Source organism: Vicugna pacos, chromosome 1 (genome assembly GCF_048564905.1).
Source record: "Vicugna pacos chromosome 1, VicPac4, whole genome shotgun sequence".
In the NCBI taxonomy this organism is placed as follows: domain Eukaryota; kingdom Metazoa; phylum Chordata; class Mammalia; order Artiodactyla; family Camelidae; genus Vicugna; species Vicugna pacos.
This window is the reverse complement of record NC_132987.1, coordinates 115308793-115333060: the sequence shown is the minus strand read 5'-3', so window position 1 is coordinate 115333060 and position 24268 is coordinate 115308793. Positions and strand designations below refer to the sequence as shown.

At 47.7% G+C, this 24268-nt stretch overlaps 1 protein-coding gene and 1 pseudogene across 1 annotated transcript in view; both read left to right on the top strand.

The window, feature by feature from the left end:
- The window catches only part of RCAN1 (regulator of calcineurin 1), a 90296-nt gene that overhangs the window by 13092 nt on the left and 52936 nt on the right, over positions 1-24268 (top strand). The gene's annotated exons all lie outside the window — the stretch shown is intronic.
- On the top strand, positions 1082-3005 carry LOC102541622 (large ribosomal subunit protein eL21-like; annotated as a pseudogene).

Genomic DNA, 24268 nt, shown 5'->3' with positions numbered 1-24268 from the left:
AAAAAACCTAAACACTTAAAAAAAACTAGATAAGATAATGGATATAAAACCATAAACTTTATCTAAAGGATAAAATCATTATTGATGATAGTAAGAGATCCTAGGCTTCTCAGCACAATTTTAAAAAAGATCTTGTAATTGAAAAATAAACATCCTGTTTGCTGGTGAGGTTTTACCCTTCCCCCTTCCCTCCCCTCTTTTCTCTCTCTTCCCCTTCTCTCCTTCCTTCCTCTCTTTTTGTTCTTAGAATGCCTTTTAGGAGACACAGATCTTTTCAGAAATTCATTGTCATCTGCTAAGTCTGCACCTACTGGCCAGTCTCTAGCACCCTCCATAGAAGGTCGTTCTTTTGCGAAATCTTGTCCTAAGGGGGCAGAATCAACTTGTGATCTTATCTCTGAATGCTGCCCTGGTTTCCATTAGATTGTGCCAGGAAAGATGACCTTCCATAATGAAATGCATGCTGTCTGCTTAGCACTCAGTGGCCTGCTGTGCTTTTAATTAAATGAACCAATCTTTAAAAACTCCATTTTTATCCCCGAAGCAGCATATCACCCACAGTCTGTCCCCAGGTCAGTCCTTCCAGATGACTATCATAGGGCGGCACCAGTGGGGACTGAAGACTGGATCAAGGGGCTTTAGCGTGGTGTGATCTGGGCTCATAGTTCTTGGAGCCAGTTCTCTGTGCTTTTGGTCCAGGATTACTCACCCCTCATCCAGCCTTCTAGCCAGAGAACACAGCCGTTACAAGCTGACGTTAGCGGAAGTGACCCACCGTTGCCCTGTGTCCACACTGTGTTGGCGTAAGGGTATTTAATGGCACTGGGGAGAACTTTCTGAAGATCACAGCTCACAGTGATCTGAGTACCGACTCTGGGTTATTCTGTTTGTCTAGGTTGCTGTGTGCTTTAAAGAGTAACTCACTGTCAAGTTTATATTTGGTCATAAAAAGCATTTACTAAAAATTCCTCATCGTCTTCCCTCAACCTGTTTCTTAGAGACAACCTTGATAAGTTTTACTGTCCTCCTTCGTGCATGCTCTATGCAGGTCTGATGCCATTAGCATGTTGCCTGCAAGTTCCAAATCCTGCAGATTTGAAATAGCACCTAAATGGTCAAATGTCCTTGAATCAGGGCTCTTCTGTTTAATCTCTTTGTCCATTATCTGAACCATTTTCATAATATTTTAATAACCAGACCTTATGTTTTAGCGTTATTTAAAATTAAGAGGGCTGACGTTCCCCTGTTCTCATTTTCAGAATTTATTTTCCTGGCCAGTTTCCTTTGCTGTTCTCCTTCGAGAACTTTTAAGAACCACTCTGTCATGTTCAGAGTATCCCCCTGCAAAGAGCAAAAACAAAAACGCAACAACCAAACCTGTTGGTATTTTGAGTGAGATTGTTTTGGGTTTATAGTTACTTAGGGAGAATTGACATCTTTCAGTATTATGTTCCTATAATGTTGTTCTACTGATTTAAGTCGTCTCTCATGCCACCTGTACGGGTTTGACGTTTTCCATATATGTGTATTCTTTATATAGATCACCCATGTGTTTCTTTGGTTTATGCTTTAGATTTTTCAGTATAAATATTTTTATGTAAGCTTAGGAAGTGTATTCAAATATGAGATCTTGTCTTCTGTTATACTTAATTTTACTTCCATATAAGGGAAATTGTTGTTTTCTATGCATTAACTAAAAGCCTCTTACTGTTTCTAATAATGTTTCAGTTGATTCTCCTGCATCTTGGAGGTATTAAATCATATCACTGCCAATGGTGACGATTATGCCATTTTCTTCACAGCGCTTCTGTTTTATTCTCTTACCCACATGATTCTTTGACATCAAATTTTGGCAGCGGCAGGTGGCATCCTTGTCTGTCTTCCCAGCGTTTAAGGGAAATGTTCTAGTGTTCCACCGTTGACCTTAACCTTGGCGTGGTGTTATGGTACTTTAATTTACCTTCCGGTATCGTTGATGAATACTTTCCTGTTCTGGACCTGGTCACACACAGCAGACACATCCAGCTCTCTCTCACTGCTTTTTTTGTAGTCTCTTACCTAGCACGCAATTCTCCTTTTAAAGAAGCGACTTTGGCCTTTCGGCCAGAGCCACCATCTTCCAATAATTCACCAAGATGACCAGCACAGAAAAGAGGAGAGGCACCCGCTCCATGTTCTCTAGGCCACTTAGAAAACATGGAGCTGTCCCTTTGGCCACAAGCCTGCAGATCTACAAGAAAAGCGATCTTGTCGACATCAATGGAATGGGCACTGTTCACAGTGGAACATCCCCCAGAACTGGATGAGTGTACAGTGTTAACCTGGCATGCTGTTGACAGTGTTGTCAACAAACAAGTTCACGGCAAGATTCTTGCCAAGAGAACTAATGTACCTATTGAGCATAGTAAGCATGCTAAGAGCCGAGATAGCTTTCTGCAACACGTGATGGAAAATGGTCAGAAAAGGAAGGAAGCCAGAGAAAGTTACTCGGGTTCAATTGAAGCACCAGCCTGCTCCACCCAGAGAAACACACTTTGCAGAAACCAGTGGAAAGGAGCCGGAACTACTAGAACCCAGTCCCTGTGAGTTCATGGCATGATGGGTGTAAAAATAAAATAAAATGAAAGACTTCTGGACTAAAAAGCAAACAAAGAAAAAGAAGTGACTTCAAGCATTTTTTAAAAACTTTTAAAAATTAAAGTATAGTTATGTGCAGTGTTATGTGACAGGGGTACAACATAGTGGTTCACAGGTTTTAAAGGTTATCCTCCGGTTACAGTTATTATGAGATATTGGCTGCAGTCCCTGTGCTGTTCAGTATATCTTTGTGGCTTGTTTGTGTAGTTTATATGTAAGTTTGACCTCTTACTCCCCTAATCCCACCTGCCCCTGCCCCTCCCTCTCCCCACTGGTAACCATTAGGTTGTTGTATCTGTTACCTTTTGTTGTATTCTCCAGTTTGTTGTAATTTTTAGATTCCACATATAAGTGATATCATAACAGTATTTCTTTGTCTCTCTCTGTCTGACTGATTTCGCTGAGCATGATACCCTCCAGGTCCATCCACATTGTTGCAAATTGCAAAATTTCATTTTTATGGCTGAGTCGTATTCCATTGTATGTACATAGCACATCTTTCCAGAACATTTTCTTAGCCACACGTCTCCATCTGCACAGTCTCTACGCCGTCAGCGGAACCCCCTGTGTGGATGGAAATGTTCTGTGTCTGCCCACCCAGTGCACTAGCCCCTGAGCATCTGAGATGTGGTGGGCATGACTGTGAAGCTGAATTTTTAATTTTATTTCATCTTAATTAATTTAAATCATGACAAGCAATGGAGCCCTTAAAATGTGGCTAGTGCAACTGAAAAATTGAATTTTTAGTTTTGTGTGAGATTACTGTATTTTCATTGAAATAGCCGCATGTGGCGAGTGGCTCCAGACTCGAGCAGCCAGGGTTCCTCAGCCGTGTCCTGAAAGGCTAGGATGTGAGCGTTAGCAAGGCCCTAGCGGCTGCTCACTGTGCCCAGAGAGGTTGAGATCGGCCCCACACCACACAGCAAGTTCATGACTAAGCTGAAGTGAGAGGCCAGGCTCCTTGTTCTCATCTCAAGCTTTTCCTGCCATGCCTGGCCCTCCCCTTACTCCTTAATATCCACGTCCCTTCTTTAAATGACAACCAGAGTCGCGGTGTGTGCGGACCTATATGCCTTCAGGAAACACATCTTAGCCCCGCTGACTTCTCCGCTGAATGTGGGTGGACCCCAGGGCTGGTGCGGATGGAGAGGCTTCAGCTGCGTCATCTCGCTCTGCAGGGCAAAGGCTCTCCGCCATCAGGGCGGGTGCACGGGCCCCTGAGGCCATGTCCCACGGCTGCTTGTCTGGGTTCTCTGTGTGGCCTCTGCTGGTGGGATGAAAGCACCATTAGGCACTGTGCCTGGGCATCCTCAGGAGATACTAGTACTGAGCCCTATTAGTACAAATGTATTTTCTAGCCCATTCCCTAAAAGAGTGTAAATGCCCATGAGGTTGCCCTTTGCACCTGTGACTAAACTAAACCTTAAGAGAATTCAGCATCCAGTCAGGGAGTCGGGGAGGAGACAGAGGAAGGAGAGCCTTCCAAGGAGGCCCTTGGCCGGGCGCTCCGACGTAGAAGGAGGGCCTCCCAGTAACCAAGCAGCCACGGCGTTGCTCACAAGCCGCCTGGAATTCTCTCTGCCTCGGCTGGCCCCTTTCTCTCCCCTGGGGGGTCCTGGTCAGGGCCGCTGCTGGTGCCCTTCTTAGCTGTCCCTTCAGCCGGTCATTCAGGTGAAGCAGGAGTGACCCGCCCTGGACAGGAGGACCCTACCCTTGTATCTGAAGGTCAATGATCATGCTTAGAGGTTAAGAGCCCCAGATCACCTGGGTTTCAGCCCAGCCCTGTGGCTCCTTCCATGTGCCTGGGCCACTCACCACCTGCTCTGTACCTCAGTTTGCCCGCCTGGAAGATGGGGGCTCAGAATCACACCCCCTCCCCCTGCTCTGGTGAAGATTAAGAGTCTATAGGTGGAGGGTGTGCGGGGGGCCCGGCTCAGCTGTCCGCCTTCCACAAATGGTAATTCTTCTTCACCCGAGAGAGGTCACCTCTCTCCACTGTGAGGGCCAGTGACCTCCAGGTTCCGTCCACCTCTGCCCGTCAGTGAGAGCTCTCCGTGCGGGCAGATCTGAGGAGCGTTGCTGGGGTGTGCACAGATGGCTGCACCAGTGGCCCCAGAGTCCCCTTTCCCGGCGACATCATGTATACATCCTAGCTTGGCAGAGGGGCGGCTGGTGTATCTGACAGCAGAGTCCCAGGCCCCTGGGGCAGCTGGTCCAGCCCCATGACCCTGTCGGAGCTGTCAGGACGCCGGCTCACAGGCCAGTCCAGGCAGCATGTTGGTGATGCTTGCCTGGTGACCGGTGCTGGCGGGTACAGGTCTGAACCTGTTTGCCAGGTGAGAAGTCAGCGCCTCAGGTGGGAAGAGGATCCTCCTCCTGGGAGCCCGATCACACCTCCTTGTTTCTCTTTCGCAGCACCGGCTGCCACGGTGGCTCCGATGCCAGCACCCACCTGCACAGCCTGGCCCCCAGATGCTGGAGTTTGTGATGAATATACGGGTTATATACACTCATTGCAGAGTCAGTAACTTGCTAAAAGGTCAAACTCAGCTTGACCAGAACGCAGCATTACTAGGATTCTACTCCTCCTGCAGCTGGTGCTCCATTTCCCCCCTTGATCAGGGAAGAGTCTTAGAGTACTTTCTTAGAGCTTAAAAACTGGGGAATTTTGCCTCCCCCTCTGAAGACCCTCTTTTCTGGTCTCCCAGCACACTCAGAGAAGGCACATGGCCTTGGTGACTTTCTCCAGCCGTTTACTCAGCACCTGCTGTGTGTGGTCCCCATAGCAAGGGGGCCACACGGGTGTGCTTAAGTAAAAGCTTGTAGGTGATTTTTGTTTGTTTTTAATTGAAGCACAGTCAGTTTACAATGTTCATTTCTGGTGTACAGCATATGTGATTCAGTTTTTTATATATATATATGTATGTGGATATATATATATATATATCCCTTTTCATATTCTTTTCCATTATAGGCTATTACAAGGTATTGAGTATAGTTCCCTGTGTATAGTGTTTATCCTGTGCCAGGTGCCATTGCACCTGCTTAGAAAGGCAGATGTCATCCTCACACAAACCCTGTGAGGGAGATGCTGTTATTGCCCCATTTTATGGATGGAGTAACTGAGGTATGCTCATTGCTGCACAGCTAAGTTGGGGTTCGGGTTGGGGCAGGATTTGAACGCAGGCTGTCTTATCCCAGAGTCCTAGTTCTTAACCCCTACCTCCCACCCGCTACTGCCTCTCTGCTCCAGTCCCTCGCCTTAGTTCGATGCCAGCATCCCTGGGAGGTGCACCCTTGTTGCATGAAGACTCTGAGGCCTGGGGAGTTCACATGCAGGCGGTAGCCGGCCTGGGGTTCAGACGCCACACCCAAGGCTCTGACTCCAAATGCTGCTCCAGCCTGTTCCCCTGGTGGCATTGCCATCCTAGCCCCTGGATTCTGCCTCGCCCTGCACCTGTCAAGGGCAAGTAACTGACTTGAGGGGGCTCCAGGCTCCCCTAGGGTCACCTCCCCGTTCCTCTTCCGTGGAACATTCTCGTATTTCTTTTTTAGCTGTGTCTCTGACTACAAAATTGTTCTATCTTCCCACATGCATGTTGACTGGTTCTGTTTCCTCCAGCCTGTTTCCTCCGGACAGTTCACATCCTTTGCCTGTTCAGCTGCTGGACTGTTTATTTGAGGCAGGTCCACTGTCCGACTCAAGGGTCAGGACAGAAACTCTTCTCATCTCATCAATCTGTGTGGAACATCTTTACCCCTTTTCTGTCCTCAACAGTTCTGAAAATAATCACGTGCCCCTAATGTGGAGTAAGAGGATCAGAATGCAGACGTTGTTCATCCCCCAGCCTTCCAGCCTCACAATGAAACAGAAGTGTAACCTGGCAGTTTTTTCCCTACACATATTCTAGAAGCATGACTGTCTAGGGAAGTGGTCATCCAGGGCATAAGCCAGTCCTCTAGTCTGAACACTGGTTCCTTGAGGGCAGGGCTCTTCCTGGTTCACCCGCACCCTTTTTGGGACCTAGCATGAGGGGATCTGTGATACATGTCTGTCACATGTATTTGATGGGAAGCCCCAGGAATACAGAACTTCCACAAAAAGAACGTCCATGGCGGTTTTCTTGACATTTTCTCCAATGGTGTATTTACTAGACCTATTTCCTACTCTGAAAACCATGCATATCTTTTCTCCACGTCCCAGTTGGCTCCGCAGCCAGAGGACCCCTCAGCCGACCGTCAAACTCACTGAGGCCCGGGTCCTCCATCTCTGGGAAGCTCTGTGTCCTCGCCTCTAAAACCCAGATGGTTATTCCAACTCCGGCAGCTCCGTCCCTGCCTAAGAGGGAGGCCGTCTGGACTCGTGCGTGAGAACACTTCACCTTCTTAGTAGGAGCACAGGAGGGTGGAAACACTGGCTCGCCCAGCATCCCTTCATAACTTCCGTAAGAGGAGGCTTGTGCTTCTGGGTGGCACCTCAGCCAAATCTTACTCCTAACAATTGAGTTATTTTACAATTGATGATGATGCATCTGGGGCCAGCCAAGCAAGGAGGGGCTTTGCATGTGGTAAAAATAGGTTGTGCCTTTGTTGCCAGAGAATAATAGGTTCTTTCTTGTCTCGAGCAGGAAAGAATTCAAGAGCGAGGTACAGTCAAGTGAAAGCAAGCTTAGAGAGATACACGCTCCATAGACAGAGTGGGGGCCATCTCACTCAGGAAGGAAAGCGACTGAGGAGGCACTCACTCCAGAGGCAGGATGCGGGCCATCTCAAAAGGCGAGAGGGAGAGAGGCCGAGCGGTGTGGGGTGTTTAAAGCAAAAGCAGATACAGCCTCCATAGGCAGAGTGCGGGCCGTCTCAGAAGTCAAGAGAGTGACTGTGAGGTGCAGAGCTGTTCGTTTTTATGGGCTCGGTAATTCCACATGCTAACGAGTGGGACGATTATTCCAACTATGTTGGGGAAGGGGGAGGATTTCCAGGAAATGGCCACCTCCCCCGCCTACTTTTTGACCTTTTCTGGTCAGCCTAGGAACTGTCTTGGTGCCCGTGGGTGTACCGTGAGGCTCAAGGTCCACTGGAAGTCAGACCTTCTGCCACCTCGGCTCTAACCAGTGTGTCCTGTCCTCCATGGCTGTGCCATTCCTTCAGTGCTCGTGCCCTGCCCCCCTCCCTCCATCTCACCTTGGCCAACGGTTGGTTATAGGCACTCTATTAGCACTTGGTTGTTGGGCTAATTAGCATTATGTCGAAACCCAGGAAATTGCTCATATTTGAGCATCTTTGACCTAAAAATATTGGTGCTTTACTGTTAGGTGTCCCTCCATGATCAGGTTTCTTGTATGAAACCGTTTCATAGTGAACTTCTCCAAACTAAAGTAGGATTGAAGTCATCATCTGAAGTCCCAGTCTATGTAAACTTGGGTTAAATTTTACTGAAATGTAAGTGATGGAAGATTTAGCTCATTACAGAGGGAGGGCCAACCCACGTGTATTTGCAGTCACATCCAGCATTGGTGCAGTACTGAGCTCATGGGTCTTCTGTGTAGCGAAGCCCTCGTGGCTGCTCAGAGCCCAGAGCGGGTCCATCTTCATGCTTCCATATGCGCTTAAAAGGAATAGCACCCCAGTCCCTTCCCACATCCTCCTGTTGCTCCAGTTAAGTCAGGCCATTGAGGTTTTCCTGTGATTGTAGATTGATGTCTCCCAGTAAGCCCTAGGGTACATGGAAATCATATAGGAAAATCTGGTCAAGGACAAGATGGCCTGAGCCAAGAAATGTTTCTTCTTGGAATCAGGAAACACAAGTCACAGACAATTAGGTTCTGTTCACTTTTTAAGACCACACAAATCAACACGGGTCCTTGATAAATGGCTGTACCCGTGTAGACTGTGAGCCCTGCTGTAGAGCAATGATAGGCACCTAGATGGTCCCAGAAAGGTGGCTCGGATGGAAAAGGAGATCAGGGATTCGGTGGGTGTGCATGGGAACAAACCATCCCATTGTGTTGATGTGTTGTCTAATCCTGGTGCTGGGAAAACAGGATTTACCCCTCCCCCTCCCACTTGAACTTTAATCACCTCCCGACTCTGGTGTTGTATTCAGAGAGCAGCAGCCTAAATACTGATCCTTGGGTTTTATCAAATCTTTTTTTAGCCAGTCAATCAGGGGGCAGCGCCAGCCGGGTGTGGCCCTGTGCTTGGGTGCTATCACCCTGAAATAAGGAAGGCAGTTTTATTTGGGGAGGGGGCCTGAGTCCAGCAGGAGAGCTACCTGCAGATGGGGCCAGAGGGGGTGTCCCTGACCGGTCCTGACGCCCAGGTGCCCTGCGAGTCTGGGAGCTACCCCTGCCCCACCAGTGGCCCCCAAGAGCAGAACTTAACTCCAGAATGAAGGTTCAAACATTGGGGTGAATGGGGGTTATTTTCTCAGGTTTTCTGGCTCCCCATCATTTTTTTCGTCTCTCTAAAAAGGAAGACTTGGTCAAGATGGTGGGCCTGGAAAGTCTGACAGGGTGCGAGGGGGTGGGAGTGCTTCCCCATCCCATGCAACGACATTTTTACAGCTCAAATCCTGGCCACGCTTCCGTTTGCTATGTAACCATGCATGTTGCAGCGGGGACAGGGGTGAGGGAAGGAGGGGTAATGGGGGTCAGATTAGATGGTGGCTGTTTCTGCCAACTCACATAAACTGCTGGCCAGTTGGATATTTGCCTGCTAATCAAAAAATCCAATTTGTGGGGATCTGGACCCCTTTAGGTAGATCAATTAATTGAATTGGAATTTAGTGGCATTTATTTATTTATCTATCTATTTTCAGTTAACTGAAATTTTTTTTCCTTTTCAGTTTTATTAGGTAGAATTATTACAGCTCAGCTGCATACATACATTCTATTGCATGTAACCACAGACATACAGTACACTGCGCATTTCCTTTTAGTTTACATGTATGTTACTGACCATTGCTTCTAAGAACAAATTAGATCTTTAGCTTTTTAAACTTTTCAGTGCTTTCAAATGACTTAAGCTGTTTGGTCTCGAAGTCATTGTGTTTGAAGCCCAGCTTCAGTTTCCGTCCCTTGGCTCATACCCTCCAGGGGTTCCCTGGTGCGGAGCCCCTCAGCACCCCTCCAGCGGCTGGCCTGCCCCTCCTCGGGCTCCTGGTCTGCACCGCAGGGCTCTGTGCCTGCTCTTCCCTTTGCCCAGAAAGCTAGATCTGGCTTCCTCACCCTCTTTGGGTCTTGGCTCAAATGTCACCTTCTCAGGGGGCAGGACCCTGGCCATCCTATTTCAACTGCACCCTGTCCCCTGGACCTTCTGTCCCTGACTTTGTCCCCACAAGACCCGCAGTTGGTCTCACTATTTATTGTCTGTCTCTTCCTACCCAAGTCTGAACTGCATGCGGGCGGGTTTTTTCTCCTTTTGTTCACACTGTATCTACGTTCCCAGGTCCGAGGGCTGTGCCCGGTACACAGTAGGGGCTAAATCAGTACCTACCAAACGAGGGAACAGATCCCTCCTGACAGGTCTCCAGTGGCGCAGCGTCCTGGAGGTGGGCGCGGGACTCGGCTCTCTCTTGATTCTCTGCTCTTCGTAAGGAGAAAGCGTGTGTGTCCTGGTTTCTTCTGAACACCGCACAGGTATCACCTTGGACATGCCTTATAAGGGTGCAGCTTGATGGGTTTTTACTAAATGAACAAATCTTTATTGCCCCCAGATCACAACAGAGAATAGTATTGTGCCCAGAAATTTCTAGCCCAACCAAATCCAATCATTGTGATCACTTTATGATACAGCTGTCATTGGCCAGATGATCTTTACGTTTTTAGCAAGGACACGGTTTTACTTCTCCAGGAGATCCCTAGCTTCTCAAGTGCAGGAGACGTGTCTTCTAGTCCTTTTGTAACCTTCCTCTGCAGCCTCGCCCAGGAACAGATCAGCCATAGGAGGAAGCGTTGGCTAATAATCCCAGTGGCCTGGAATATTGCAGCCCCGTAGGGTACTAGGTGAGGAGCAGGTGCTGGATGAGGGGGAGATTTGTTAACATGAAAAAAATGTGTGTCGGGATAATGCAGAGATAAGACTCCACCGAAGAGATGCAATTTAGAAAGGGAATTCAGAACAATTTTCCTTCCGTTTCCAGTTCTCATTCTGATTTAGAGGAGTCCTGAGATTGGTATCCCGTGAGGCACGCTCACCAGACAGCCATTCAGTCATTCACCTGTTCATCCAGCCGACATTTACTGAATGCTTCTGGCGGTATCCTTAGCCCCGGGGGAACCAGAACCTTGCCTTTGCCGTCAGGGGAGGTGCATTTTCACAGCAGAGACAGATGATGTGTTTAAATGTCTTGGTGATAGTTTATGATTAGCGCCCCGAGTGAGGCACCTGAGGAGCCGTGAGGAAGGAGAACAGGAGAGATTTAATGGGAGCCCAGAAGGTTCTCTGAGGAGGTGACATATAAACTGAGATCTCAGGGCTGTTGAGAGCCTGGTAAGATCAGATAGGGGGTGGCTGGTGCAGAGGCCTCAGAAAAACGAGCGTGGGGTATTCATGCAGGAAGCCGGTATGAGTGGGCAGTAAGAAACAAAGGGAAGATGGGTAAGCATTGAAAGGTGTTCTCCAGACTTAGGTCTTAGTCGGGGTTCTGCAGAGAAACAGAACTGAGAGGAGGGATGTACAACTACATCTACAGGTCGACCTCAGACACAGCGTGGGTCCCAGACCACAGCTATAAAGCCAGTGATCGCAATAAAGCAAGCCACACGAATTTCTGGGTTTCCCAGAGCACATAAAAGTTATGGTCACGCTATACTGTAGCCTATTAAGTGTACAATAGCATTATGGCTACAAATAGGTTGGACATAACTTAATTAAAAAGTAGTTTATTCCAAAAAAATGCTAACCAGCATCTGAGCCTTCAGTGCGTCTTATAGTAACATCAAATTTCACTCATCACAGATCACCGTAACAAGTGTCATAGTAATGAGAAAGTCGGAAATGTTTCAAGAATTACCAACAGGTGGTGCAGAGACACAAAATGAGCAAATGCTGTTGGAAAAATGGCACCCATAGACCGGCCCGAGGCAGGGTTGCCACAAGCCTTCGATTTATTAAAAACGCAATAAAACGAGGTATTCCTGTGCTTGTGTGTCTGTATGTGTCCATCTGTGTACACAAGCAAAACGGAGTTCTGTATTCACAGACACAGATATAAAGAGCTCTGCCCAGATGTCAGTTCCTCAGAGAGCTTCCTTGAATCTCTAGCTAGAGCAGCGCACCGTCCCTGCCCCTTCCCATCTGTCCTCACAGTTGTCTTCAAACGAGCATGTAAAACTTTAAAACACTGCCCTTTCAGCGTACGAAGCTGGTATCCACTGAATGCATATCAAAGTGTGACCCTCAGATAACAGATACAGCTTGCTTTTTATTTTATTTTATTGAGTTATAGTCAGTTTACAATGTTGTGTTAATTACCAGTGTAGAGCACAATTTTTCAGTTATATATATTCATACATATTCATTGTCACATTCTTTTTCACCGTGAGCTCCCACAAGATCTTGTATGTATTTCCCTATGCTGTACAGTATAATCTTGTTTATCTATTCTATATACACCTGTCAGAGATACTTCTTGCTTTTAGTTCCTAATGTCACACATTTGTATGGGGCTGTAGGGGCTAGTAGTAAGTGTGCATTTAGTTTTGTCATTTGGATTCAGGATACTCTGATGAATCCTCTCGTGAAAGTCAGACTTAGAAAACGTACAGATTCCTTTTCGAAAAGACTTTGTCCCCCAGGCAAGCAGGTACTTGATTCTGCAATGGTTTGAAGGAGCTTGACCTGTGAGCATTTTTTAAAAATTTGTAAGCACATGAGCCAAAGTTAAAAACAACTTATGATCTCTTCGGGATTTATCTCCTTTGGACTGATGTCCTCCGCACCCTTTGCAATTTTCCCCTGGCCTGTCCCTCATTACACTGTCTCACCTAGCAATTTGATGAAAATCTTAATTGGTGTCAATATCAACAGGATGATCTTTCGTAGGGGAATGTAATTTTCCACTGCAGTCAGCGATGACAGAAGAGGAGGTCAGTAAAAGAAAACCTTTTGCAAGAAGGCTGTATTTGCGGAGTTTTTCACAAGAACACACTGTAATTATGAAGTTTTATTTTTACCAAATACAATTTTTTTTTTAACCATAGTAACGTCTGTTGTCTTAGATTTGGTAGAAACACTAGGAAAGAGAAATACTCTGAAGGCTTGTTTTGCACCATCATTTTGCCATGAGATTGTTGGGTGCTACCTGAGTCTCTGACTTCCCCTTTGGATTGCTAATGTCTTCTGAGGGCCAGGGCGGGGTACGAATAGTCATTGAAATGAGGTGTGACTTCTCCATGTCTGGAATACGGGCAAGAGTTAACCTAAAAATATTGTTGCCTGGTGGCAGGTGGCAGGCTGGGCTCTTGGAGGGCTCTTGCCAGCTGTCTCTGGTCAGCCCCGTCCTCAGACTCCACACAGGAGCTGGAGACGCAGGACCCTGGAGCAGGAAGCTCAAAGGAAAGCTGTCCTGTGGTAACTGGGAGTAAACAGCTGGCTCTGGGTTAGACTCCTTAATCTGTTTAGCTTGGTGCGCATGTGTGTGTGTGTGTCTGTCTGTGTGTGTGTAGAGTTTGATTTTTAATGGTCAGCCTTCAGGAGTCCGCGGTGGCTGATCTGGTCACAAGATCTCCAAAAATTGGGGTTAAGTTTATCAACCTACAGAGATTTAAAACAACATAGAGGCACTTTGTATTAGTTTTCCACGGCTGCCGTATCAGAGTTCCATAGACTGGGCAGCTTACACGTCACAGCTTATTTTCTTACAGTTCCGGAGGCTCTAAGTCCAAGAGCGAGATGTTGGCAGGCTTGGTTTCTCCCGAGGCCTCGCTCCGTGGCTTGTAGACGGCTGCTTCTTGCCGGGCCGTCCCTCTGTGCGTGTCTGTACCCTAATTCCCTCTGCTTACAAGGACATCAATCAGATCGGATTAGAGCCTGCTCCAAGGACCTCACTGTACCGTATCACCTCTTTAAAGGCCCTGTCTCCAAATACAGTCACATTCTGAGGTCTAGGGGTTTCGGGCTTCAACGTACGAATTTGGGGGTGGGTCACAGGTCAGCCCATAACACTATTGGTGTAATCTTAGCCCTCCAGCTGAAACAGAGTAGAATGGTGGTTATCACGGGTTGTGGGGGTGGGGAAGATGGGGAGATGTTGGTCAAATGGTACACACTTCCAGTTTTAAGGTGAATGTAAGTTCTAGAGACCTAATGTACAGCATGGTGAGTACAGCTGATAATCCTGAGCTGTATACTTGAGATTGGCTAAGACAGCAGATCTTAAGTGTTCTCACCACACACATGGAAAAAAGGGGTAACGTGTGAAGTGATGGATGTATGAATTAGCTTGATCGTCATAGTCATTTCACACTGTGTGTATGTCAATCCATCATGTTGTGCTCCTTAAATATATACAACTTCTGCTGTCGATTAGACCTCAGTAAAGCTGGGAGGAAGCATCTGCAGGAATTTATTAGCACTGTGGTTCCCAAAACGAGCAACAGGTGTTCTCCCTTTGATGCTCTAAAATGGCAGCCACCCGGCTCCTTTCCATGAGCCTCACATCCAGCCCAGGTGCAAGGTCTTCGGGTGTCTCATCAGAAGATGCTCTGAGTTCACCTGCCCTCCAGCTCCTACTCCCTCATCTAACCCAGTATCGTCGATTCCCTGGATTATTGCAGTGGCCTCCGAATCCTCGCCGCCACCTTTGCCCCCTGCTGGAACTCTGGCTCTCCACACAGCAGCCAGTGGTGTTTTTAAAACAGAAGTCCAATCTGGTCACTCTCTTCGGTCAGAATTCTCCAGCTGCATCCCAGCACAGGCAGCACAAGCTCCAGAATGCTTTCCTGGGCCCGTGAAGTTGTCCATGAACTGGCCCCCATCTTCCTCCCCCCCTAGTCTCCACTAGGGTCACGCCCTTCTTGTGACTTCTCCAGAGTGCCAAGTACCATCCCTCCCCCAAAGGTCTGGAACCCTGGAAGATTCTTCACAATCGACACATGAGGCTTACTCCCTGTCTTCCAGGTCTCTGCCCAGATGTTGCCTCCTCCAGGATCTTCCTTGAGCCCCTGGCTAAACTGATGCACTGTCCCCCACCTCCTTCCCATCTGTCCTCACAGTCGTCTTCAGACCCCTTGTCACTCCCAGACATCCGGGTACGTAACTGCTTATTTCCTGTCTATGCTGGAATGGGAGCTTCCTGAAGGCTTCCGTACTCCTGACCACTCGTTCCCAGCACCTAGAACAGTGTCTGCTTGTAAATAGGCAGGAGTCGTAACTGAAAATCTGGGGCTTACGGGTCAAAGGCTGAGGAGGCGGAGCACCTTCGCCAGTGAGCACAGACCCCCTCCCCTAGTCCTAAGAGGTCACAGGGCGAGACCTGCACTGTGCCCGGTCCCACCCAGAGCTCGCCGCGCTTGGGACCATTCCTTGAGAAATCACCTGCAGGACTAATGACTCACCCAGCTTGCAGGAGAGCAACCCTGTTGGCATTTTGATAACAAAGTCAGAGCTGGGAGGTCACGGGCAGTTTGGCCTCTAGTTCTCGGACCTTAAGGGAGTGATGCCCGCTCTGCAGGAAGAAAGCAGAGCCCCGGGAGCTGCCCTGCCCGCTGTCTTGCTCAGCCGACATGCAGACCACTGACCCATCTTCCTCACTTATTTTTTTTTTCCATAAATACTCTACTGAAACTGTCATGTGAGGTATCCTAACTGTGTTTAATATTTTTTTAGGTTCTGTAAGCAATAGAGACTTTTCATTCTCAGGGATTTTTGTCACATATAATGGGACTGCCAGCTGGGAATGGCCCCTCCTTTCCTCTGGGGCTCTTGACTTCCGTGATCAGAATTTCGCAAACGGTGCGAGGAGAGGTGGGGGCTTGCGGGGGGCGGAATTTCCCTTCCTCTTTTCTCCTGTTTGAGAAAACTTTTCAAGTAAGAGGAAAGACAGGGTATGAATAATACTTTCTCAGATTGAAAAGATCTTTTAAAAAATTTTTTTGTTTTGTTTTGAGGGGAGCTAAATTAGGTTGACTGATTGATGGAGGTGCTGGGGATTGAGCCCAGGACCCGGTGCCTGCTAAGCATGCGCTCTACCACTGGGTTATACCCTCCCCTCCTGAAAAGACCTTTAAGGGGCGAGCTCAACTTATTTTCTGACTTCCAGAGATACTTAATTTTGCTTTGTTCCGTTTTTTAAGAAGCCTTTACTCCTCCCTTCCTTGCTCTGCCCAGTCCTGGAGCTGTCTGAGCAGAGACAGTCAGGACCCTAGAAATAGTGTCTTAAGTTGACTGGGACGCAGGACTAAGCATCTTTCCATCCTGAGACTCTGACAGAATTGCAAGGGAGGCCCAAACACTGGCAACTTAAACCCTCCAGCTGGAACACGTGTCCAGTTGCTCTTTCCCACAGAGACGAAGACATCTCCGGGGCGACCCTGAGCCTGTCCCCACAAGGGCCTAGAACTCAGGACTCACTGCTCAGTACGTCTGTTTGGCAGGGGGGGTTCTTCTCTGAGTGCTTGTTTAAAAGCCATATTTGAAGTTTTGGCCTAAAACTCCGCTCCCTCCTCCCTACCTGTCCTTTTCACAAACACCCCTGTGTCCCATACTTCTCTCTGCTTTCCCTTGACTTACAAGGAGCTTCTGCACCTGTGAATGTGCATGTGACACATGTGAGTGGTGGGAAGCTCTCAGGTCTCAGGCTTCAGACTCAAAGGGCCTGGGCTTGGGGTCCCTGCTCTGTGCAGCCTCAGATTAATTGCCTTTCGACTCTATGAGAATAAAGCGGGGCAAATACTGCACACCTCTTAGGATCACAGTGAGGCTCCCACCAAGGTGAGTGGCCTTGGAGAAGCTCCCAGAACCCTGCAGGGCAGTGGGAGGTGAGAGGCACCGCCGGCACCTCACCGCCCCACCTTGGTTCTCATGACCGCAGCCCCCACCCGCTGTTGCAAGCACCGTCTCTCCAGCTGCTCCGAGTTGCAGCACATAATTCCTGCAGCCCCGAAGGACGTGACTGGATAATAGCCCGTCAAGTGAGCTGCAGTGATATTTGAACACGAGCCCCGATCTGATTATTCTTCAGTCACTCAACCCCAGGCAAGAATGGATTCATACTTTCCACTGCCGCCTGCGCCAGCCGGTTTCCATATCAGCCAGAGCCTCAAGAAGATGGAAGGACACGCTGTCATTCTTTCCATCCACGCTGACCCTGCTTGCTTCAGGGTGAATGCCAGCACGTTCGGGAGAGGAAGTCGCAACTGCTGACCGGGCCGTGCAGACCGGCCCCGTTTCCAACACACTTGAAGATAGATAAGCAGGCTCTTGTGGTTCTGAAGCTGGACTTGCCTTACCTGTGAAAGCAAAACAAACAGGGCCTTCTCCTTCCTCCTTGGGAATTCTTGGTCAGGTTCTCTTATTTTGAGCTGTCGGTGTAACGGCAGTGCAGACGCTTTGGGTCTGGAAGTAGTGCCGTGTGACTTTCTCCCTGGTGTTCCCTGATGCTTGGTGTTAGTTGTAAAAGTCAGCTTGATAACAGATTCCTTATGGATTCTTCCCAAGAGCCCCGGGAGACAGATTGGTGGTGGTTACTTCTACTTTACAGAGTCGAAAGGCAATTTAAAAGATAAAAGCAAGAATTCTGCTCAGGGTCATCCCTGCAAATCAGTGGTCCTAGTGGAATCAGAGCTCATGGCCCCCGACCTGCCAACCCCCCACCTCCCTCCTTGGAGCTCAGGGACGTTCGTGGCTGACATTCTTTTCAGTTTTAGTAAATTCATTCAAGAGAAATGAGAGACCAGATCTATTTTAGGACCCCTGACTAATTTCATCTTACTCTGTTTTCTGTAAAGCAAAGAGCTATTCATCAGCAAGTGTAAGCAATGTCTGAGTAACGCAGCTACACTGTGCTGGGTTTGGGGTCACGGTCATTGAACTGGTCATGAGCGCTGATTAGATACATGCATTGAGTCATACAGTGTACGTGCTGGGAGGGACTTAGTAATCATGTAATCCAGCAGCTCCCAAATCTGGCTGTTTACCAGAATCACTTAGAGAGCTGATTCCACATGCAGACGCCCCAGAACTTCCCCAGTCCCAGCACCAGCAACCTGGCCTCTGTCTTTAGTGCTAAATTTCTAACAAGCTCCTCAAGTGATTCCTATACACCCAGCCTAAAAATCTCTAAATTTGAGGTTTAGAGAGACATTTGAGAATCACATTTTCTTATTTGCTGTTTTTTTTGGGGGGGGATTGGGGTTGTGTGTGTAGGGGGGTTTGGTTGCCTGCCTACTGTTTTTATTGCTCTTCAGGTGGAGAACCTGGGGCCCAAAGGCTAGGTGCCCCTTGCCTGGGGTCACACGACTAGTCAAGTGTTACAGTTGGGACTGGAAACCCAGTTCTACTCTGTGCATTAGTGTGAATGCAGCCCGACGGCGTGGCCAGCTGCGGCTGGTGGCCAAGGCGCTGTCAGCAGAGCCACACACAGCCCACTCCTGGGAACGTGTTGTAATGTGTCCCAGGCTCCTGTAAAGTCACTCTGGCCAGCATGCAACTCTCGGAGGACCCACTGGGTTCAGGAGATTCTTGGCTAACCCTCAGGAAGCATTATTTCTGTCTAGAAAGACTTTGCCCTCTCTGGGCAAGCCCACCACCCCGGGGCCCAAATGGGACCCACCAGGATTGGAGCAGGTGCCAGGGCTTGGCCCTAGAATAGGGCTGGTCGCTCCAGTCTACCTGCTGCCCTGTGACAGCAACCTGCCTGGCAGTCCTGCTGTTACACAACCAGTTCAGTTGTCATAGACAGTGAACTTCACTTGTCAGTGGCTTCAATTAAATGGCCCATTTTAATTTATTAAACATTGTTATTCTTCCAGTTTTGTTGAGATCTAAGTGACATACAGCACTGTGCAAGTTTAAGGTGTACAGCATAATGATTTGACTTTAGTGCACATGCATCATACAGATACAAAAGAGAAGAAAAAGAAAAGGTTTTTCCTGGTGATGAGAACTCTTAGGATTTACTCTTAGTAACTTTCATATGTAACACACAGCAGTAATAATTGTATCATTTATGTCGTACATTACATCGCTAGTACTTTAAATGGCCTCAAAAATGATTGTCCAGTAGCTTCAGATGGGGCACTGGCTATCTTATTACTTATTGGACCTAATAGATGATAAGAATGGGTAGTTGGGTCTGTCTCAGATTTCCAGGGGGTCTGGCTAATTGCTACTCACAGCAGAAGACCTACTAACCTGTGATGTAACACATTCCTTAATTTCCTCTTGCAAGATAATGCTGTTGTCCCTCCTGTTCCTGGACTTTCTCAATCTAATGTTGTGACTTATTTCCAGATCAAATATATAGAAATTTCTTTTTCAGACTGTACCCATCCTGGATACTCATGTAACATGGAGTCCAGTATGATGTCCTCATTTAGTTACCTAAATTATGTATATTTGGGGGTGGGGATCATGAGGTAAGTAGTCAGAGATGCAGGGTCAAGGACAATGTAACATCTCCTGTTTCCACCCGGCTAGCCACCTTCCTAGGGGACCTTCCCCTCGGATACTTGCAGGCATTTCAAGCTCTGTGGTTCCAAACCCTAGCCATTGTCTTTATTCCTGCACTTGCCATCTGTCTTTTGCCCCATCCCATCCAGGGGAAAGGCTGTCACCACCTTCTCTTTCAACCTCACTTATTCAGCTACAGCTTTGTAGATTTCACATCTGTTTCCACTTTCCCATCCTCACTGTCACTGCCTCAGTTCACTCAGAATGCCTCTTACCTGGGTTTCTGAAACAGCCTCTGACCTTGCCTTCCTATTCTGCTCTGGTGACTTCTGGTCTACCTCTTGTCTGCTCCCTGAATGATCTTTCTGAAGACCTATGCAATCACCTCCCTATGCTGCTTTTAACAACTCTTCCACACTTACTGGTTGTCTTTAAAGTTCAAAATCCTTACTTTGCAAATAAGGCCTTTCATTTGCTCCTGCTTAGGACCCTGCCCTGTCCCTGCCATCCCGCAGCATAGCTCATCAAAGCCAGGGTGCAGAACCACTTGGGGTCCCCAGAACGCAGTGTGCTGTGTGATGGAATCTGGTATTGGCTCCGCCCAGGATGCCTCACCCACTTACGCATCGCGCAGACCCTTTCCAGTCCTTCCGATAGCCTTAATTATTTTAAAATAGACAATGTTTTAGAAGAGTTTTATGTTCACAGCAAAATTGAGCAGAAGGTACAGAGGTTTCCCTTGTACCGCACCTCCACACGTGCACCCCGTTATCAGCATCCCCCACCAGAGCGATCGATGCATTTCTTACAATGGATGAACCTACCCTGACACATCATGATCACCCACCGTCCATAGTTCACATTAGGATTTCTTCTTGATATTGTTCGTTCTCTGGGTTTGGACAAATGGATAATGACGTACCCACCATGACAGTATCATCCAGAGTGGTTCCGCTGCCCCCAAAATCCCCTGTGCTCTGCCTGCTCCTCCCAAATAGCCTTTCAGCGGAGGTTGACTCCTTCCAACTAACCTCTGATCTTTTCAAATGAAGAAACAAAGGAACTGTCTCAGTATGGCCAGCTCCCAGCACAGTTGCTTGTCATGTTGTATGTTATTAATAAGTGTTTGATGAATGAATGAATGAGTTAGCTAGTCACTTAAAAACCAAGACACAGAATTGCCCCAAAGGGGAAAGCATGATTCGTGAAGTATCTCTGGGTCTTCTCTTGCCCGCTCGTGTGTATTATTAAATTCATCTGACTGCAGGAGATTTCCTGCCAAGCAGCAATTAGACCCCCTGGAAATCTGCCCGGTTTCAACTTTAAAACATTCACATGCATTTACCAAGATGTGCAGCCTTCTCCGGTGCTCCTGCACTAATCTCAACCTGCTGTAATTTGTTTCTTCTAAAGCCTATGCTTGCTGGCTGGTTTTGGTTTTGGTTTGGTTTGGTTTTTTTAATAAAATGCATCATTTTTCCTTAAAAAGGAAGGCTGAGTTTCAGAGCACACAAGACAATCATAGACTGAACAAAGTACAAAGAGAGCTCCGTGGACCCTGGAAGCCCCACCAGCCGCCCACCCGCCGCTCCCTTGTTCCGAGTTGGATGGCGTCCCACGGGCTCTCTTCTTGTCACAGGCTCGTCTGGAAGGCAGCCAGAGCCCTGCCCTTGAAGAGGCCCCAGTTCTTGTTGCTGGAAAGAACAGGTCAGGGAGAGGGCACGTCTCGAGGCTGGGGGGTGCAGGTGTGAGCCCGTGGAGCTCCTGGCTCTCAGAGAGGATGCAGGGAAACAGGGGAAGCTGGGGGGCCACGTATAGAATCGTGGAGTTTCATCTTCGGGCGGTTCCTAGGGACCATCTACATCGCTGAGCTCTTGGACACGAATCAAAACCTCCCTCAAGCTCTTCTGCATGTTGCCTTCCCTCCCCTCCAGCCGTCACATCTGGGGTGCATTGTTTTGGAAACTTGGGGAGGGCCCTGGCTTATTCACCCACTCACTCAGAGAAACACAGACTTAATGATCCCAGGCGGCGTGATGGGTGGAACCCCAGGGCTGGTGCTGCACAGGCCTGGGGGCGCCTACTCCACTTCTTTGAATTTGTTTCCCCATCAGTAAAACAACTCAGGAAGTGGTCCCGAGGATCAGTGAGATGGTGAGTTTGAGGGTCACATAGTGGCTGGGGGCTCATCCACTCTTCTGGGTTTCAGTTGGTGATTTTTGTGCACGTCCTTGGTCAGTGGAATTATGCTTCAGAAGTCCTGATTCCTGCTCGATGCTGAAGGCCCTTGAGAAGACACTTTTACGTCACATCTTCCTCTCTCACCTCCAGGAGTAGTGTCTTCAGACTCCAGATGTGACTTTACTGAAGAGCGGTTCACCTGGAGAGCAAGGCTGTCTCAGTGACAGTGTTTGGGGCCTGCAAGAAGTTCCCGATGGGGAGAGGAGGGAGGGAGGGAGGGAGGAGGAGGAGGGGAGAGGAGGGGAGAAGGCAGTGACGTCACTGGCAAGTTGAGTGGGTGGGTCCAGGCAGGGGGAGACCCTCAGCTGCATTTGCTTTCCGGTGCTATCATCAACACTGAGGTGGCCCTGGGCCACCTGGGGGCCCCCGGGCATGATGGCAATGAGGGGTCAGCACGTGAGGCAGAGAGTGACTCACTCCACAGCTCTAAAAAGCTCCCGATTTCAGTAAAGAACGACCCACGATGCTGTTTGGAAATTCATTTGCTATCAATCGGCCGTTTTTAGCAAATTCTGGAATCCAGAATGGCCACTGTCCTTTTCCCCTCATTTCCCCTCAGTTCCCTCTTGCCTGTCGGGTTCCACCTCCTGACAATCACGCATTTCCTTTTAGGGGGCTCACATTTACGTTCTCTGCTGTAACCATTGCCCATGTTTTAGTCATAACTTGATTCTAAAACCTGTAAATCAGGAAGTAGGGTTTATGCTATTAGAGCTACAAAATATTCTTCAGTGCTGGGCCAAGCCGTTGGTTAGAATTACATGTCCTTCTAAGCAGGTCCAACTTCATGACCCAGAGGCACTTGAAGAGAATGTATTTAGCGTCAAAGGTGAATGGAAACTCCTTGATTCACTCCCAAGGCTGCCAGTTGAAACTCACGTCATGTTATGCTTTCCTTCATGTTTGGACCTGACTCTCTTGAATAGATTTTTGTTTTTCTTAGAGTTTCTATTATGTTTTTTTTTAAGTGTCATCATGCTTTATCACCGTCTTGAGTTTTTGCATCTTCTCAATTATGGCAGACGTTCCATTGTTCACGTTTTGGCTCTTGGACTGGCTCTTCTCAGGGTCTGAGGTTTACCTGCCACCCAGGAAGTTTTCTTCACGCCTTTCTTGCTTTGGCTCGAGGGTTTCCTAGACCCCACGTTTTTCTTCTGTGTGGTTTTACGTCTTTATTTTGCTGGACTACATTCCCATTAACTTCTTCCCAATGAGACAATAAAGTAAATTGATTTCTTGAAAATATCTTGAAATGTATGTGGAGCTTTGGGGGAGTTTTTGTTGTTGCTGTTGCTGCTGGTTTTTACCACTGCACTCGAGTGCTAGTTTCTCTGCATGAAGAATTCTCTAGTGAACACTGTCTTCCCCAGAACCTTCAGGGAAAGCTCAGTGTCTCTTACAGTCTACTATCATTCTGACTTGCCCACCTTTGTAGGTGACTGGATTTTTTGTTTGTTTGTTTGTTTTTTGTTTTTTTGTCTTCAAACAGCTCTCCTCATCTTTGATATTCTGAAATGTTTTACCCACTTGTCCACATGTGGGTCTTCATTCATGGTAGCCTTCATTTGGTAAGTTCTTTCTGACTGAAGCCTCATCTTGAGACCTGAAGAATCTGTTTGGTTTGGTTTTTTTTTTTTAGCATTCCTAATCTCTCCCTCTTTATTTATTTCTCTTCTTTCTGGAATCCTAGAAATTGAATGTGGAGTCTCCTACCTTGGTACTCTGTATCTCATGATTTCTATCTTTATGTGTTATTATGACACGGGTCATTTTGGCAGTTTTCTGCTAATTAAAGCAGCAGTGTGTGTTGTAACAGCAACAACAAAAATGACAAATCTGAGTAGTTATAAGATGGAGTGAGTCCTTGGCGGAGGCAGGAGGGAACAGAATTGAAGGAATGAATGAAGGCTTTGTCTTTGAGAAGGAAGAGGAATGCTTCTTATTGACATAATAGCCAAGGGGCCATGCCAGGAAATAGAAAAATGTTCTAGTACAGAAGAGAGAAGTTCATTCCAGTTTCTGGGCTTTGCTGGTCACATAAAATAGAAGTTGAGGTCATCCACTTAGACTGAAGACTCCTGGGCAAGAAAAGATATGGAGCATCTCCTGAGGCAACAAGTGGTGAATGGAAGTTTGACCCAGAAGCCTTGAAGACCCATCTGAAGGACCCAGGGTGTATCTGTGGTAGGGCAGGTTGGCCAGGTTTTGTAACATCCAATAATTCGGGGCTGTGGGCAGGAGGGGATTTAAATTTGGCAGCAAATGTGGTAACAGGACATTGATGAGAGAACTCAACCAAGATGAAATATTTTCAGCAGTGATGTTGACGTGAGAGAAGAGCTCGATAATCTTGACTTTATCCAAGTCTGTGACTCATTGTTCTCTGTGTCCCTCCCCCCAACCCTCGATCACCGTCACCATGTCAAAGTTTGTCCCCGGAAGAACTGAGACGAAAAGGAAGTTGGAAGCCTTTGGTCCCCAAATTTGAGGGTCTCTGCTAAAATCTTTCCTTTTACATCAAGCCCGGATTCAAACATTATCCTTGGATCACCATCATAAAGCCAGTCATTCTGGCTTGCACACACGCAATTTCCAGCTTGGCTCTAGGAGCAGGGCCCAGATGAGCCAAATTCACTCACTTTCATGGGCTCTAGAATGTTGAAGCTGGGAGAACCTTCGGAGATCAAGCTCAGTGGTTTTGAAATGGTCTCATTTCGGGTTTTGTGGTTGCTGTTGTTTTTAATGAAATACCATTTTAAAACGAACCCTTCCACTAAGG